Raw genomic sequence first — 18,853 nt, forward strand, 5'->3', positions numbered from 1 at the left:
TCGTGACCGTTATTTCCGGTGAATTCCTGGGCATAACACACCAAACTAACAGAGGTATTTGGATATAAAAAATATCTTTATGGAACAAAAGGAACATTTGCTGTCTAACTGGGAGTCTCGTGAGTGAAAACATCCGAAGATCATCAAAGGTAAACGGTTAATTTGATTGCTTTTCTGATTTTCGTGACCAAGCTTCCTGATTCTAAGTGGAAATAATGCTATGCTAGGTTATCGATAAACTTACACAAACGCTTGTATTGCTTTCGCTGTAAAGCATAATTTCAAAATCTGAGATGACAGGGTGATTAACAAAAGGCTAAACTGTGTTTCAAAATATTTCACTTGTGATTTCATGAATATGAATATTTTCTAGTAAAATGTTTTGACTGTTGTGCTATGCTATTCAGCGGTTGCTTATGACAATGGGAGGGGTAGTTCTAAGAGGTTAGGCTCTATAGTACAGTCGTGGCCAAAAGTTTTGAGAATGACACAAATACTGCTTCAGTGTATTTAGATATTTTTGTCAGATGTTACTATGGAATACTGAAGTATAATTACAAGCATTTCATAAGTGTCAAAGGCTTTTATTGATAATTACATGAAGTTGATGCAAAGAGTCAATATTTGCAGTGTTGACCCTTCTTTTTCAAAACCTTTGCAATCCGCCCGGGCATGCTGTCAATTAACTTCTGGGCAGCCCATTTTTGCATAATCAATGCATGGAGTTTGGAATTTGTGGGGTTTTGTTTGTCCACACACCTCTTGAGGATTGACCACAAGTTCTCAATGGGATTAAGGTCTGGGGAGTTTCCTGGCCATGGACCCCGAGCCATTTAGTTACTTTTGCCTTATGGCAAGGTGCTCCATCATGCTGGAAAAGGCATTGTTCGTCACCAAACTGTTCCTGGAGGGTTGGGAGAAGTTGCTCTCGGAGGATGTGCTGGTACCATTCTTTATTCTTGGCTGTGTTCTTAGGCAAAATTGTGAGTGAGCCCACTCCCTTGGTTGAGAAGCAGCCCCACACATGAATGGTCTCAGGATGCTTTACTTTTAGCATGACACAGGACTGATGGTAGCACTCACCTTGTCTTCTCCAGACAAGCTTTTTTCAGGATGCCCCAAACAATCGGAAAGGGGATTCATCAGAGTAAATGACTTTACCCCAGTCCTCAGCAGTCCAATCCCTGTACCTTTTGCAGAATATCAGTCTGTCCCTGATGTTTTTCCTGGAGAGAAGTGGTTCCTTTGCTGCCTTTCTTGACACCAGGCCATCCTCCAAAAGTCTTTGCCTCACTGTGTGTGCAGATGCATCACACCTGCCTGCTGCCATTCCTGAGCAAGCTCTGTACTGGTGGTGCCCCAATCCCGCAGCTCTTTGGTCTTGGCCATAGTGGAGTTTGGAGTGTGACTGTTTGAGGTTGGGGACAGGTGTCGGCAGGGCAGCCTAGTGGTTAGAGAGTTAGAGAGTTGGACTAGTAACCAGAAGGTTGCTAGTTCAAACCCCCGAGCTGTCAAGGTACAAATTTGTCCTTCTGCCCCTGAACAGGCAGTTAACCCACTGTTCCTAGACCGTCATTGAAAATAAGAATGAATCAACAGTCCTAGCTCTTGCTGGACTTTCTTGGGTGCCCTGAAGCTTTCTTAACAACAATTTAACCGCTCTCCTTGAAGTTGTTGATGATCCGATAAATGGTTGATTTAGGTGCAATCTTACTGGCAGCAATATCCTTGCCTGTGAAGCCCTTTTTGTGCAAAGCAATGATGTCAGCATGTGTTTCCTTCCAGGCTACCATGGTTGACAGAGGAAGAATAATGATTCCAAGCACCACCCTCCTTTTGAAGCTCCCAGTCTGTTATTCGAACTCAATCAGCATGACAGAGTGATCTTCAGCCTTGTCCTCATCAACACTCACACCTGTGTTAATGAGAGAATCACTGACATGATGTCAGCTAGTCCTTTTGTGGCAGGGCTGAAATGCAGTGGAAATATTTATGGGGGATTCAGTTAATTTGCATGACAAAGAGGGACTTTGCAATTAATTGCAATTCATCTGATCACTCTTTATAACATTCTGGAGTATATGCAAATTGCCATCATACAAACTGAGGCAGCAGACTGTGAAAATTAATATTTGTGTCATTCTCAAAACTTTTGGCCATGATTGTACAGGCACATGTATCCCTCCATTAAGGCTCTATAGTATAGGTACATGTAGCCCTTGAATAAAGTGGAACTGACAGCATTTTAGAAACATTAGTAAAACATCTGTTACTATACATCCCCACAAAGAATATCACACTTTCTAATAACATTTTCTGAGAAGCGAGCACTTGGAAATGATAATTTGCATAAATTCTTAGAATGTTTGGGAATTACGTATACTAAGACATTAGTGAAAATTCTATAGCAATATAGAGTGGGAAATTGGCCGAGCGTTTGGACAATTAATAGACACTGCAGTAAATAAAATCGAATAAAAACATCTGTCTTGTCCAGGACCGGAGTCTACGCAGACTGGTGCGCCACAGCCAATCAGAAGTACAGTAGGCCTATATGCAAATAATCCATTTGCCACAAGAACATGCCATTATTCACTTTGAAGAGGACTATGTGTTTACATGCTGACCACACCACTTGCATTGCCTGCGCAACCGTTACAAAATAAAATGAACACATACATTTGATTCAATCATTGCACCCACACTGCTCGCATACGTCAACGAGCATCTGTGTAGCCAGGTGCTAAAACAGAACTTGGTTCTATTTGTGATGCTTGATGCGCTGCAAGTCCTGCCTCTTCCATCTCCTCATCGGTTTTTAGGAGCATATACCCACATGGTTGATTGAAAGACCAACTCAGGTCCACACTCCAATCCAGTTGGTGGTGGTAATGCACCTTAATGTTGATTGCCAACCGTCATATAAAGTCCAAAGAAGAAGAAGAAGCCTGAAGGAGGAGAGATTACTAGAAACGGAATCAGTTTACTCTTTTATCTGTGGATTAATTGTTGGAGTAAAATATCTTGTGCATTTCAGGTAAAATAACAAGCGAATGTTTATATCCCAGGTCAAATTAGCTAGCAACAGTAAGCTAGCTAGCTAAATTGCCATAAATGTTTAATGCTTTTCGACCTGTCCCCAAATTAATATACAGTGGGGCAAAAAAGTATTTAGTCAGCCACCAATTGTGCAAGTTCTCCCACTTAAAAAGATGAGAGAACTGTAATTTCCCTCATAGGTACACTTCAACTATGACAGACAAAATGAGAAGAAAAAAAATCCAGAAAATTGCATTGTAGGATTTTTAATGAATTTATTTGCAAAATATGGTGGAAAATAAGTATTTGGTCAATAACAAAAGTTTCTCAATACTTTGTTATATACCCTTTGTTGGCAATGACAGAGGTCAAACGTTTTCTGTAAGTCTTCACAAGGTTTTCACACACTGCTGCTGGTATTTTGGCCCATTCCTCCATGCAGATCTCCTCTAGAGCAGTGATGTTTTGGGGCTGTTGCTGGGCAACACAGACTTTCAACTCCCTCCAAAGATTTTCTATTGGGTTGAGATCTGGAGACTGGAGAGGCCACTCCAGGACCTTGAAATGCTTCTTACGAAGCCACTCCTTCGTTGCCCGGGCGGTGTGTTTGAGATCATTGTCATGCTGAAAGACCCAGCCACGTTTCATCTTCAATGACCTTGATGATGGAAGGAGGTTTTCACTCAAAATCTCACGATATATGGCCCCAATCATTCTTTCCTTTACACGGATCAGTCGTCCTGGTCCCTTTGCAGAAAAACAGCCCCAAAGCATGATGTTTCCACCACCATGCTTCACAGTGGGTATGGTGTTCTTTGGATGCAACTCAGCATTCTTTGTCCTCCAAACACAACGAGTTGAGTTTTTACCAAAAAAGTTATATTTTGGTTTCATCTGACCATATGACATTCTCCCAATCTTCTTCTGGAGCATCCAAATGCTCTCTAGCAAACTTCAGACGGGCCTGGACATGTACTGGCTTAAGCAGGGGGACACGTCTGGCACTGCAGGATTTGAGTTCCTGGCGGCGTAGTGTGTTACTGATGGTAGGCTTTGTTACTTTGGTCCCAGCTCTCTGCAGGTCATTCACTAGGTCCCCCCGTGTGGTTCTGGGATTTTTGCTCACCGTTCTTGTGATCATTTTGACCCCACGGGGTGAGATCTTGCGTGGAGCCCCAGAACGAGGGAGATTATCAGTGGTCTTGTATGTCTTCCATTTCCTAATTATTGCTCCCACAGTTGATTTCTTCAAACCAAGCTATTTCAGATTCAGTCTTCCCAGCCTGGTGCAGGTCTACAATTTTGTTTCTGGTGTCCTTTGACAGCTCTTTGGTCTTGGCCATAGTGGAGTTTGGAGTGTGACTGTTTGAGGTTATGGACAGGTGTCGGCAGGGTAGCCTAGTGGTTAGAGAGTTAGAGCGTTGGACTAGTAACCGGAAGGTTGCAAGTTCAAACCCCTGATCTGACAAGGTACAAATCTGTCGTTCTGCCCCTGAACAGGAAGTTAACCCACTGTTCCTAGGCCGTCATTGAAAGTAAGAATTTGTTCTTAACTGACTTGCCTAGTTAGGTTAAATAAAAAACAAATACTGATAACAAGTTCAACCAGGTGCCATTAATACAGGTAACGAGTGGAGGACAGAGGAGCCTCTTAAAGAAGAAGTTACAGGTCTGTGAGAGCCAGAAATCTTGCTTGTTTGTAGGTGACCAAATACTTATTTTCCATCATAATTTGCAAATAAATTCATAAAAAATCCTACAATGTGATTTTCTGGATTTTTTTCTCTCATTTTGTCTGTCATAGTTGAAGTGTACCTATGATGAAAATTACAAGCCTCTCATCTTTTTAAGTGGGAGAACTTGCACAATTGCTGGCTGACTAAATACTTTTTTGCCCCACTGTAGTTGGTTCAGAGTTCGTTTTGATATTTCAACCTGCGTTTCCTGATCGCGTCTGGTGTGGGTGGACAAGATCAACATGCGTGCGATGGTGGATGCACGTGTGCGAGCAGTCTGGTCAGCATGTTACAGGCAGTTGCAACAGCACGACTTTAGATCATTAGCACGTATTCTGCAAAAACCACAGAATACACTTCTGTGTATTCGGATTTCTGCAAATATGTATCTAAATACCACAGGAGTCCTCTTACATTTGGGAACTCTACAGTTATATTGATCAAACAACCATAAAAAGTTAGGCTATCTTTGCCTATATGCAATACGCCAGCATATTAACCACGTTATGACTGACTTGTGATCATTGCCCTTGCTATTTTGATGGTATTGACATTCCCAGCCTTAGTTACATTTGTCCTGACCAAAATAGATGTGTATTAGTGTTGTCACGATACCATAATTTTTTATCTGATACCGATACCAGGTTCAGTATCCCGATACTCAATACCACCACGATACTCAATACCATCACCATACTCAATACCATCACCATACTCAATAGCATCACTCAATACCATCCCGATACTCAATACCATCCCTCAATATCATCACGATCCTCAATACCACCACGATACTCAATACCATCACTCAATACCATCACGATACTCAATACTATCACCCATACCATCACAATACTCAATAACATCACGATACTCAATACCATCACAATACTCAATATCATCCCGATACTCAATACCATAACTCAATAACATCCCGATACTCAATGCTATCACTCAATACCATCACGATACTCAATACCACCATCATCAATACCATCACGATACTCAATACCACCCCGATACTCAATAACATCACGATACTCAATACCATCACTCAATACCATCACTATACTCAATGCCATCACTCAATACCATCACGATACTCAAAACTATGACTCAATACCATCACGATTCTCAATACCAAAACGATACCAATACAATACCACTGCAAAAAAATATAAGGTGTATTAGCAGATTGGCACTTGTTCCAGACAGATCTTTTGACTTCAATATCATTACATTTATTTTTTAAATTTTTTTTTTGGCTACAGATGAAAAACAATATATTTCTCTTCCATTTGGGTCTCTTTTAGACCCTTGACGTCATTCACAGACACAGTCAGTTCGAGGCTGGAGCAAAGATGAGTAGCTGGAGCAAAAATGTGATGCGAAAGTTAATCAAGTTTTTGGTGACAATCAGCTTTGAAATCAGCAATATTTTGCACAATGGTTTGCAAAAAAAGTACTATGGTAGTGAATTGATGTTAGCTTCACTTGTAAGCTAGCAATGAAAGTTAGCCTACAAAGCTGGAAGCTACCGGCATCTTCTTGCATTGTAAAGTGTTCTAGCCTGTAATGGACATTGTCATGCGAACAGTAATTAACAGTTCAAACATTTCTACATGCCGTGTTGCATTATTCAAGTGTGTTAACTTTTGTGCAGCATAATAAGTGGTGATGCAGCCCAGACTCCCAGTGAAAGCAGTGTTTCCTCAGGACAGGCTACAGCTAGCAATGAGGAAGTGGGGCAGGCATGATGTGCTCGCACTATAAGCAGTGTTTCTTCAGGACAGGCTACAGCTAGCAATGAGGAAGTGGGGCAGGCATGATGTGCTCCCACTATAAGCAGTGTTTCTTCAGGACAGGCTACAGCTAGCAATGAGGAAGTGGGGCAGGCATGATGTGCTCGCACTATAAGCAGTGTTTCTTCAGGACAGGCTACAGCTAGCAATGAGGAAGTGGGGCAGGCATGATGTGCTCGCACTATAAGCAGTGTTTCTTCAGGACAGGCTACAGCTAGCAATGAGGAAGTGGGGCAGGCATGATGTGCTCCCACTATAAGCAGTGTTTCTTCAGGACAGGCTACAGCTAGCAATGAGGAAGTGGGGCAGGCATGATGTGATCGCACTATAAGCAGTGTTTCTTCAGGACAGGCTACAGCTAGCAATGAGGAAGTGGAGCAGGCATGATGTGCTCGCACTATAAGCAGTGTTTCCTCAGGACAGGCTACAGCTAGCAATGAGGAAGTGGAGCAGGCATGATGTGCTCGCACTATAAGCAGACATTGGCTGCGCTGATAGAAAGACTTGATCCTCTCTCAATCAGTAGACAACGTGAGACACATTTGACTGGTGAGAGACTGCAGATAGATTGGGGAGAGACTGGAGAGACACTGGGGAGAGACTGGCAAGAGACTTGAGAGAGATTGGGAAGAGATTGGGGAAGGAGACAATGGGGAGAGACACTGGGGAGAGACTGGGAGGAGAGACAGGAGGAGAGACTGGGGGAGAGACTGGAAAGTGATGAGAGACTGGGGACGCAAGACTGAAGAGACAATAGAAAGAGATGAGGAGAGACTGGAGAGAGACTGGGGATGGAATGGGGAGAGACTGAAGAGAGACTGGGGTGTGACTGGGGGGAGACGGAAGAGAGACTGGAGGAGAGACTGGAGAGAGACTTGGGAGAGACTAAGACTGGAGAGACTGGGGGAGAGACTTGAAAGTTATGAGAGACTGGGGACGCAAGACTGAAGAGAGACAAGAAAGAGATGATGAGAGACTGGAGAGAGACTGGAGAGAGACTTGGGAGAGACTGGAGAGAGACTGGAGAGAGACTTGGGAGAGACTGGAGAGAGACTTGGGAGAGACTGGGGGGAGACTGGGGGAGACTGGAGAAAGATGGAAGAGAGACTGGGAGAGACTGGAGAGAGACGGGAGAGAGACAGGAGAGAGAGTAAGAGAGAGACTAGGGAGAGACTGGTGGGAGACTTGGGTGAGACTTGGGAGAGACTGGAGAGAGAGTAAGAGAGACTGGGGAGAGACTGGGGGAGACTGGAGAGAGACGGGAGAGTGACTGGGAGAGAGAGTAAGAGAGAGACTAGGGAGAGACTGGCGAGACTTGGGTGAGACTGGAGAGAGACTGGAGGGAGAGTAAGAGAGAGACTGGGGAGAGACTGGAGAGAGACTGAAGAGAGACTGAAGAGAGACTGAAGAGAGACTGGGGAAGAGACTGGAGAGACTGAAGAAAGACTTGGGAGAGACTGGAGAGAGACTGAAGAGAGACTGGGGGAGAGAGTTTGGATAAGGCTGGGTAAGGAGAGGCTGGGTAAGGAGAGACTGGGTAAGGAGAGACTGGGTAAGGAGAGACTGGGTAAGGAGAGGCTGGGAAAGGAGAGGCTGGGAAAGGAGAGGCTGGGTAAGGAGAGACTGGGAAAGGAGAGGCTGGGAAAGGAGAGGCTGGGTAAGGAGAGACTGGGTAAGGAGAGGCTGGGAAAGGAGAGGCTGGGTAAGGAGAGGCTGGGTAAGGAGAGACTTGGTAAGGAGAGGCTGGGAAAGGAGAGACTGGGTAAGGAGAGACTTGGTAAGGAGAGGCTGGGTAAGGAGAGGCTGGGTAAGGAGAGGCTGGGTAAGGGGAGGCTGGGTAAGGGGAGGCTGGGTAAGGAGAGGCTGGGAAAGGAGAGGCTGGGTAAGGAGAGGCTGGGTAAGGAGAGACTGGGTAAGGAGAGGCTGGGAAAGGAGAGGCTGGGTAAGGAGAGGCTGGGTAAGGAGAGACTTGGTAAGGAGAGGCTGGGAAAGGAGAGACTGGGTAAGGAGAGACTTGGTAAGGAGAGGCTGGGTAAGGAGAGGCTGGGTAAGGGGAGGCTGGGTAAGGGGAGGCTGGGTAAGGGGAGGCTGGGTAAGGGGAGGCTGGGTAAGGAGAGGCTGGGTAAGGAGAGGCTGGGTAAGGGGAGACTTGGTAAGGAGAGACAGGGTAAGGAGAGACAGGGTAAGGAGAGACAGGGTAAGGAGAGACAGGGTAAGGAGAGACAGGGTAAGGAGAGACAGGGTAAGGAGAGACAGGGTAAGGAGAGGCTGGTTAAGGAGAGACTGGGTAAGGAGAGACTTGGTAAGGAGAGACTGGGTAAGGAGAGACTTGGCAAGGAGAGGCTGGTAAAGGAGAGACTGGATGGGGGGAGAGACTTGGTAAGGAAAGACTGGGTAAGGAGAGACTTGGTAAGGAGAGGCTGGTTAAGGAGAGACTTGGTAAGGAGAGGCTGGTTAAGGAGAGACTTGGTAAGGAGAGGCTGGTTAAGGAGAGACTTGGTAAGGAGAGGCTGGTTAAGGAGAGACTTGGTAAGGAGAGGCTGGTTAAGGAGAGACTGGGTAAGGAGAGACTTGGTAAGGAGAGACTTGGTAAGGAGAGGCTGGTTAAGGAGAGGCTGGTTAAGGAGAGGCTGGTTAAGGAGAGACTGGATGGGGGGAGAGACTTGGTAAGGAAAGACTGGGTAAGGAGAGACTGGGTAAGGAGAGACTTGGTAAGGAGAGACTTGGTAAGGAGAGACTTGGTAAGGAGAGACTTGGTAAGGAGAGACTTGGTAAGGAGAGGCTGGTTAAGGAGAGACTTGGTAAGGAGAGGCTGGTTAAGGAGAGACTTGGTAAGGAGAGGCTGGTTAAGGAGAGACTGGGTAAGGAGAGACTTGGTAAGGAGAGACTTGGTAAGGAGAGACTGGGTAAGGAGAGACTGGGTAAGGAGAGGCTGGTTAAGGAGAGACTGGGTAAGGAGAGGCTGGGTATGGAGAGACTTGGTAAGGAGAGGCTGGGTATGGAGAGACTGGGTAAGGAGAGACTGGGTAAGGAGAGACTTGGTAAGGAGAGATTTAGAAGGAGAGACTGGGTAATAGAGAGACTGGGTAAGGAGAGACTGGGTAAGGAGAGACTGGGCAAGGAGAGACTGGGTTAGGAGAGACTTGGTAAGGAGAGGCTGGGTAAGGAGAGACTGGGTAAGGAGAGATTTAGAAGGAGAGACTGGGTAAGGAGAGACTTGGTAAGGAGAGGCTGGGTAAGGAGAGACTGGGTAAGGAGAGATTTAGAAGGAGAGACTGGGTAAGGAGAGACTGGGTAAGGAGAGACTGGGCAAGGAGAGACTGGGCAAGGAGAGACTGGGTAAGGAGAGACTGGGCAAGGAGAGACTGGGTAAGGAGAGACTGGGTAAGGAGAGACTGGGTAAGGAGAGACTGGGTAAGGAGAGGCTGGGTATGGAGAGTCTGGATAGAAGAATGGGAGCCCAAAACCATAGTCATAAAAGGCAGCCCTGCTACAAAAGCATTGATCCTCTGAACAATTGCTGCATGACAGAAATGATGATCATTGCAGAACTCAACTACTGCGTTTCACTGAAGAGAGATACAGAAGCAGTGGGAGAAAGGGAGACTGGGGGAAAGAAGAAATCATTCCTTCCTGGGACTGGAATTACAGTGTAGTGAAATGAAAAGAAAAGAGATGGAAAGGGCAAAAGAAATGTTCAAAAGTTTCAGATATTCTGTCCAACTGTTCTTGGTCACCCATAAATTGGCTGATATCACTTTTACCCCGAGGCCAGTGCTCCTCATTGGGTAGTGGGTGTTCCACATTGACATTGGATGAAGTGATTTACCCCCTTTCAATGTAAAGCAATTTGTAATTTTGAACACAAATGTATATTCAAACCTGCCCAACACCAAGATTACCAAGAGAAACCAATTGGAGCCACATTTCCTAAATGGAATGACCCAGCACCTCAATCAGAGCAACCTGGAAACAGTGTCCTCAAACAGATTATGACATTAAATCTCAAACTGATCAAAGTGTACTATCTGTTCAATGTAAATGTAATATATATGGGGGTACTGCATATCTATTATTGATTATCTATGGGAGACCTGCAGATCTACACCACACCTCATTCCAGGGGCGCAACTTTGGTTTTAGAAGTGGGGGGACATAATGTTTTTTTTTTTATTTAACAAAAATGTATCCAATTGGATAAATACTCCAAACAGCCTACCTGACCGCTCGGAGGCATCCGCATGGTCCTAAAGCTCACCATTGCCTAATTTTCTATCACATTCCAATGATAAAACTGGAGGGGACTAAAATGCAATTTCAGAATGTGAGGGGGTGGGTCTAACCCCCCCGTCCCCAGTGAAAGTTGCGCCCCTGCCGGATTCAACTTGTTGATTAGTACTATAGACAAACTGTAGCAGGCCAAACACTCACTGTTAAATCACAGAGACAATGGGTTGAGTTGAAATAGTTCCTTATCTTATTGGGTCTCACCAATACACCAGAGTAGTAGCATGGATTTTACCTTTCTGCATAGAACACTGATCAACACACAATGGAGAAGCAGTTTGGTGAGTGACAATGAATCAAACAGCTTTCATTGTGGAGGGCTTCAATATGTGCTACAAGTCTATCCAGCTAGCTCACGGTCTACAAGTCTATCCAGCTAGCTCACGATCTACAAGTCTTTCCAGCTAGCTCACTCTCTACAAGTCTTTCCAGCTAGCTCACTCTCTACAAGTCTATCCAGCTAGCTCACGGTCTACAAGTCTATCCAGCTAGCTCACGATCTACAAGTCTTTCCAGCTAGCTCACTCTCTACAAGTCTTTCCAGCTAGCTCACTCTCTACAAGTCTATCCAGCTAGCTCACTGTCTACAAGTCTATCCAGCTAGCTCACTGTCTACAAGTCTATCCAGCAAGCTCACTGTCTACAAGTCTTTCCAGCTAGCTCACTCTCTACAAGTCTTTCCAGCTAGCTCACTCTCTACAAGTCTATCCAGCTAGCTCACTGTCTACAAGTCTATCCAGCAAGCTCACTGTCTACAAGTCTATCCAGCTAGCTCACTCTCTACAAGTCTATCCAGCTAGCTCACTCTCTACAAGTCTATCCAGCTAGCTCACTCTCTACAAGTCTTTCCAGCTAGCTCACTCTCTACAAGTCTATCCAGCTGGCTCACTGTCTACAAGTCTATCCAGCTTGCTCACGGTCTACAAGTCTATCCAGCTAGCTCAGTCTACAAGTCTATCCAGCTAGCTCACGATCTACAAGTTTATCCAGCTAGCTCACGATCTACAAGTCTATCCAGCTAGCTCACTGTCTACAAGTCTATCCAGCTAGCTCACTCTCTACAAGTCTATCCAGCTAGCTCACTCTCTACAAGTCTATCCAGCTAGCTCACTCTCTACAAGTCTATCCAGCTAGCTCACTCTCTACAAGTCTATCCAGCTAGCTCACTCTCTACAAGTCTATCCAGCTAGCTCACTGTCTACAAGTCTATCCAGCTAGCTCACTGTCTACAAGTCTATCCAGCAAGCTCACTGTCTACAAGTCTTTCCAGCTAGCTCACTCTCTACAAGTCTTTCCAGCTAGCTCACTCTCTACAAGTCTATCCAGCTAGCTCACGGTCTACAAGTCTATCCAGCTAGCTCACTCTCTACAAGTCTATCCAGCTAGCTCACTCTCTACAAGTCTTTCCAGCTAGCTCACTCTCTACAAGTCTTTCCAGCTAGCTCACTCTCTACAAGTCTATCCAGCTAGCTCACTGTCTACAAGTCTATCCAGCTAGCTCACTGTCTACAAGTCTATCCAGCAAGCTCACTGTCTACAAGTCTATCCAGCAAGCTCACTGTCTACAAGTCTATCCAGCTAGCTCACTCTCTACAAGTCTATCCAGCTAGCTCACTCTCTACAAGTCTATCCAGCTAGCTCACTCTCTACAAGTCTTTCCAGCTAGCTCACTCTCTACAAGTCTATCCAGCTAGCTCACTCTCTACAAGTCTATCCAGCTAGCTCACTGTCTACAAGTCTATCCAGCTAGCTCACTGTCTACAAGTCTATCCAGCTAGCTCACTCTCTACAAGTCTATCCAGCTAGCTCACTCTCTATAAGTCTTTCCAGCTAGCTCACTCTCTACAAGTCTTTCCAGCTAGCTCACTTGTCTACAAGTCTATCCAGCTAGCTCACTCTCTACAAGTCTTTCCAGCTAGCTCACTCTCTACAAGTCTTTCCAGCTAGCTCACTCTCTACAAGTCTTTCCAGCTAGCTCACTCTCTACAAGTCTATCCAGCTAGCTCACGGTCTACAAGTCTATCCAGCTTGCTCACGGTCTACAAGTCTATCCAGCTAGCTCAGTCTACAAGTCTATCCAGCTAGCTCACGCTCTACAAGTCTATCCAGCTAGCTCACGATCTACAAGTCTATCCAGCTAACTCAGTCTACAAGTCTATCCAGCTAGCTCACGATCTACAAGTCTATCCAGCTAACTCAGTCTACAAGTCTATCCAGCTAGCTCACGGTCTACAAGTCTATCCAGCTAGCTCACTGTCTACAAGTCTATCCAGCTAGCTCACTGTCTACAAGTCTATCCAGCTAGCTCACTGTCTACAAGTCTATCCAGCTAGCTCACTGTCTACAAGTCTATCCAGCTAGCTCACAGTCTACAAGTCTATCCAGCTAGCTCACGATCTACAAGTCTATCCAGCTAGCTCACGATCTACAAGTCTATCCAGCTAACTCAGTCTACAAGTCTATCCAGCTAACTCAGTCTACAAGTCTATCCAGCTAACTCAGTCTACAAGTCTATCCAGCTAGCTCACTGTCTACAAGTCTATCCAGCTAGCTCACTGTCTACAAGTCTATCCAGCTAGCTCACTGTCTACAAGTCTATCCAGCTAGCTCACTGTCTACAAGTCTATCCAGCTAGCTCACGGTCTACAAGTCTATCCAGCTAGCTCACGGTCTACAAGACTACACGACTGGAAAGGTACAATTTCAAAATTTGGTAGTGCATCCTCAGTTCCTCTTGTCGTGTCAGTCATAGCATAACTTAGTGAGCTATTTATAACGCACAATGTTCCCCAATGCTGGAAGGGGGGCCCAAGTGAAAAACTTTGGGAACCCCTGTTCTATCTTACAGGGCTGCTTTAAGAAAGGGTGTTTGGAACAGACCACAGTCCTAATATTCTGGGGGAAATTAATCAGGAGAAAGTAATTATGCTATAAATTATGACCACCATATAAAGCTCTATATTGCAGTGGATTGTGAATAGCCCAACAACTTGGACTACGTTATTACATCAAGAGGTCAGACGATGCAATGGCATGGTTCCTGACAGTGCTGCAGCTGCAGTGATGGCTACATGCATGGAAGAGCCAGGGCCCTCTGGACAGTCACACACATCATCACAGAACAACAACCAATACAGAGAGCATGTCTGAGGGGGATGCTGTGGGGTCAGGAGAAAACAGAGCTGCAGAAAGAACCATAGCAATACAATGGACAGAATGGCCTTACAGTTCAGCTCCAAAATCCCCCATGATTCTTCCCACTCCAGCCAACATAGTGGAATAACATTATTTTCCACTGTAGCAGGTGTAGAAATAGGTTACTGGGAAAGGTGGTGAATTCCGAGTGATGGCATGATATAATCGTCAAGTAATCCGACATTTCAAATGGAATAGGGATCCCAGTCCAAATGTAGTCGAACATTGCTTGGAATTGAATGCCTGTTAATTCTAAGGATGGAACGGATGACTAGCAGAGCTGTATATATGAGAGAGAGAGAGAGATGTTGGTGACAACTGAGCAAATGGCCATTTATAGAGAAAAAATACAAATACTTATGAGCTTCATGACATACCAAAGATGCTGTTCTGCACTCTGGTCACTCAAACCCACTAATGTGAAATACCACTGGGGAACACCATTCCACCTCAGATTTCATAATCCTATGGAGAATTAAGGATTGAACAACCTGTGTGGGATAAATATTTATGTATGGATCTAAGAGAAAAAAGGCATGTGTGGTGGTCATTTGGGGAGACGAGGCAGAGGCCTCAAAACAAGATGGTCACAAATGACATGCCCATAAGATCATGCGGTGCATTTAGGCTACATCATGAAACTAATATGATAGGCTTCCATAGTTATTGGCGCGCTTGAGCATTCAGGCAGAGATAGACAGTGTGAAGGATGGATGATATGAAAGCAATGCCACACAGACACATGTTCGATACAGCACGACAGACAGAGCCGCGGCGGAGAGCATGGAGAGACTGAAATACAGCGATGCGGACCGCAGTGCATTCATTAATACAGTATACACATCACACTAACTGCACTGCCTCCACCGTGGAAAATGGACGCCTAGTGTTACGCGACCGACCGACCGGCATAGTGCGTGAGAACTCGTTTGACTGAGGATCAAAGACACATTCACACACTATGACCTCAAACACACTGAAAATGTGCAGGACATTCTCATACAGGCATATTAAACACCTGTATAAACGGATTTCTATGGATGCGCCGTCGCCCAAACGCGATATTATAGGGATATGTAGTTGCATTCGAAGCATCATTTCTGCTCTTGTATTGTAATTTGCAGAACAAAGGCACATTAATTTGACGTTTAATTGCCTACATTCATGGTCTGTTACTGTTTTAAACTGACACACACAGACAATTAGTGGGTTGCGAGCAGTGTGAAACGAATTGGCAGGAGAATGTAGCTTGCAAATAGCCATCGATTGATTGGTTTTTCGTTAAACCAAATACAAGCACTTAAACAATGACCAATATTATAACCTATATTACAAGCCCCGAATGTAAATAATCTTATAGACAAGTCTTACCTGCCGGCTTATTATTTCAGAAGCTTATTCGAAGACCGTCACACTCCCAAAGAGAGGAAAAGGAGATGGGGAGAAAAAGAGAGAGAGGGGGTGGACGACAAATAACGGCCTCGAAATAACAAACAGGGGGGTATTAAGACAAAATTACGTGAAAAAAATACCGTGTAAGAAACTGTATGTCATTTCTCTACTAAACATAACTCAGCCATATGATGAAATGGTTTTAACAGATATACAGCGGATACACAGACACATCAGTGAAACACGAATTTGTCTACAGGAGATGTAGCCAATGCGTGTGTGTACTCCGTGAGAATGCGTCTCCCCCTCCCCTCCAGTTACACGAGTGCTAGTTCGCTCTGTCTGCCCGTCCGTTCCTCTATCTATCTCTCACACCGAGCCCTCAACATAAGCAACTTGTCGCATCCGACCGAACTCTTCAGTGATGTGAACGGACAAGATTGACTACTCGAAAAGCAGAATAAACTGGCTATTCATTTGCTGTTGTGCATGTAGGCTACAACAGGGCTATTTTGTTTGGGGCAACACAGATGCTAAAACCACCGTCTTTTGGCAATCATAATTTTTCTACATGTGGTTACTGGAGCGTGTGTGTACGTGCGTCAGTTGCGTGCACGCCTAAATAGCATGCTAGCCATGACCAAGTTAAGAGTGTTATTGATGTCGATATTTTGTTGAAGGTCGGCAGGATGGAGATTCATCGGGATTGTTTATTTTTATTTTCATACATCAGAATATGATGGCCATTTCCACCGCTGTCTAAAGAAATGCAGGGTTGTGAGCATTGCGGTAGCACAGTTCCGCAGAGAGAGAGAGAGAGAGAGAGAGAGAGATGCCACGCATAATTGTGTAGAGGGGAGGGGATAAAAACGGTAACGGTAGACTATTTTTGGTAAAATGGTGACTCGAGACCACAGAAGGAAAAATGCTCTGTTTTCCACGCCTGATAAGAATTATGTCATCATCTCCTTGACTCAAATGCACACTGCTGCTGTAAATACTGTCATCTTCTGAGGCATGATTCACGGCTGGTTTGTAGGTTGACATATAGCCAGTGGTTCCTGTACACCGCCACTATTCTAATTCAGTGTGTTTGTATTTGTGTGTGAACCAGGCTACCAGAGGACTGACTGAATGATGACCTTCTATGGCTTTAAAATGGCTTTACACATTCCCTTCCTCCCTTCCTCTCTCTTCATCACCCTCTCTATCTTACACACACACACATATATACACGCACGGAAAAAAGGGGAGCAGAAGAGCTGAAGAGAGCTAATGCAGAGTGACAGGTCTTTCATGCAGTAATGGTGATGGTGAAAAGAGAGATTCACTCAACCCCATACTGCTACCCCACACACACACACACACACACACACACACACACACACACACACACACACACACACACAGAGAGAGAGAGAGCTGACGTCACAGAACCACATGTTTATAAATATGTGCTCACAAAGGCTATAATAGCACACGTTCCCGTCACACCAATATTCACACACTATAAATCCTAGCACTTGATAGAACATCCTTGAAGTTAGACAGCACAGACATTTTATATTTATATACGTATATTGATTGTTGGCTTTTTGTGTTGTCCATTTGACCTGCATAATTTCCTTCGCACGCACGCACACACACACACACAGTACTAATCAATCAGACTGTGGCTTGTACCACGATAGGGGAGAGGCTAGTGTTTTAATTCAATGCTTAGTGACCTACACTGCAATGCAGTGAACCTACCTGCAGCTAATGCCAAAAATTAACCTTAAATATGACGTTTTGTTTGACTTCGAAATTTGATGTTTGAGGAACATGGATGAACGTCTAATTCTGACGTGAGTTTGTGAGAGATAGTTGACACACACACAGACAAATGCAAATTGCCCCATGTTGTGTTGTATTCTTGTTGTGACTCACTGAGCTAAAGCCTAGGAATCAGATTAGAAAGCTAACGTGAGTCTCCAGGTATCAGCTCGGTTCTCCAGGAAGTAGCTCGGTTACACTCACACACTATTTAACCAGTGCTCCACAGTGTGTATGCCATGCATTATAATAAAGGCCTGCAGTATTTCAACCCTGCACCAATCCCCACCTTCAGAGTCGACCGCTCGGAATTACACATGCACGCACGCACGCACGCACGCACACACACACACACACACACTGTATCAATGCATGCCAGTATGAGTGAAATCCAACCCAGAGACTTGTATTGTTACACCTCCAATAACACTGACATCATCACAATCAGTATGGGATCAGTTTAATCAAGATTCTACAGTATTATTTCCATGGATTTAGTAAAAGCTATTGACAATCTCTTTTCTTTGATGGTGCATCAAGGAGCAAAAAGGTGCTGTCTTGACAAAGATCATTATGTGCTAGAAGAGTACAACCTAAGGTTGCAACATTCCAGGAACTTTCAATAAATTCCCTGCTTTTCCAGAAATTATTTTTTAAAGGATTTCCTGCTTATTCCATGAATCTTCCATCCAGGATTTCGGGAAAACCATTGAATTTATTGAAAGTTGGTGGAATTTTGCAACATTAGGCCCACCTACACCCTCTGATGAAACAGCAGAGAGAAATAGACTTGGGGATGAGGGAACAGGGGAGAAGAATTTGGCGAGAGAAGAATGGGACCGAGGGAAAAGATCAACAAAATTGTCTCTACAAATTCTCTATTAAAATGTAATGATCATAATGGAGTGAATGATTGTAAAAGACTGAATGGCAGGAGGAAAGAACAGTCACAGAAGCCCTGTTTATACCTGGTTCTAAAATGCATCCTTTGTCCTAGTCTTGTCCACATTCTGATTGTGCCCACATTTGAAGACAGGTGAAGACAAAACAAAAGACCCATTGTGATCTAATTGTGATCGAATTAACAGACACATTTCTGGAAATATGGGCACAATCAGAATGTAGAAAGGATCAGGACAAAGGACCCATGTTAGCAACAGGTATAAACAGGGACAGAGAGAAAGACAGAAAGAGTGAGGGCAGAGGGTTTATTCGTAAGACATAATTACTACTGTCATCAATCAATATTTAATCCATTTAATATTCTATTTAATATTTAACCACTGACATTTTGTTTTTACCTAGTGCTTTGAGCAAAATGTATGAAAAGTGATTCTTATAAAAAGTTATTATTAGGTCTACTATGTAATACATAAAGATAGGCTTATGAAAACAAGAAAATATGGAAAAGGTTGATAGACAATGTCATCAATATTGGGCATCTCTGCTGACCATCATCCAAGCAAGGAAAGCATTACCAGAGTTTGACCTGAACCAAACCTTGACCAAAGTTACAGTGATGGGGGTCAAAATGGTTACTCCCTTCTCTCCCTCTCTCAGCCTTATAGTCACTCCTTTCTCTCCCTC

General features: G+C 44.4%; 1 protein-coding gene across 2 annotated transcripts in view; it reads right to left on the bottom strand.

The window, feature by feature from the left end:
* LOC118374043 (voltage-dependent calcium channel gamma-4 subunit-like) overlaps positions 1-15,870 on the bottom strand; it is an 81,234-nt gene extending 65,364 nt beyond the window's left edge. For both annotated transcript variants that reach the window (XM_052494971.1, XM_052494970.1), the window contains exon 1: positions 15,431-15,870. The gene's annotated coding sequence lies outside the window, so the exon portion shown is untranslated. The remainder of the gene's footprint in view (positions 1-15,430) is intronic.
* Positions 15,871-18,853: the final 2,983 nt, after the last annotated feature.

Source organism: Oncorhynchus keta, chromosome 34, assembly GCF_023373465.1.
Source record: "Oncorhynchus keta strain PuntledgeMale-10-30-2019 chromosome 34, Oket_V2, whole genome shotgun sequence".
NCBI lineage: Eukaryota > Metazoa > Chordata > Actinopteri > Salmoniformes > Salmonidae > Oncorhynchus > Oncorhynchus keta.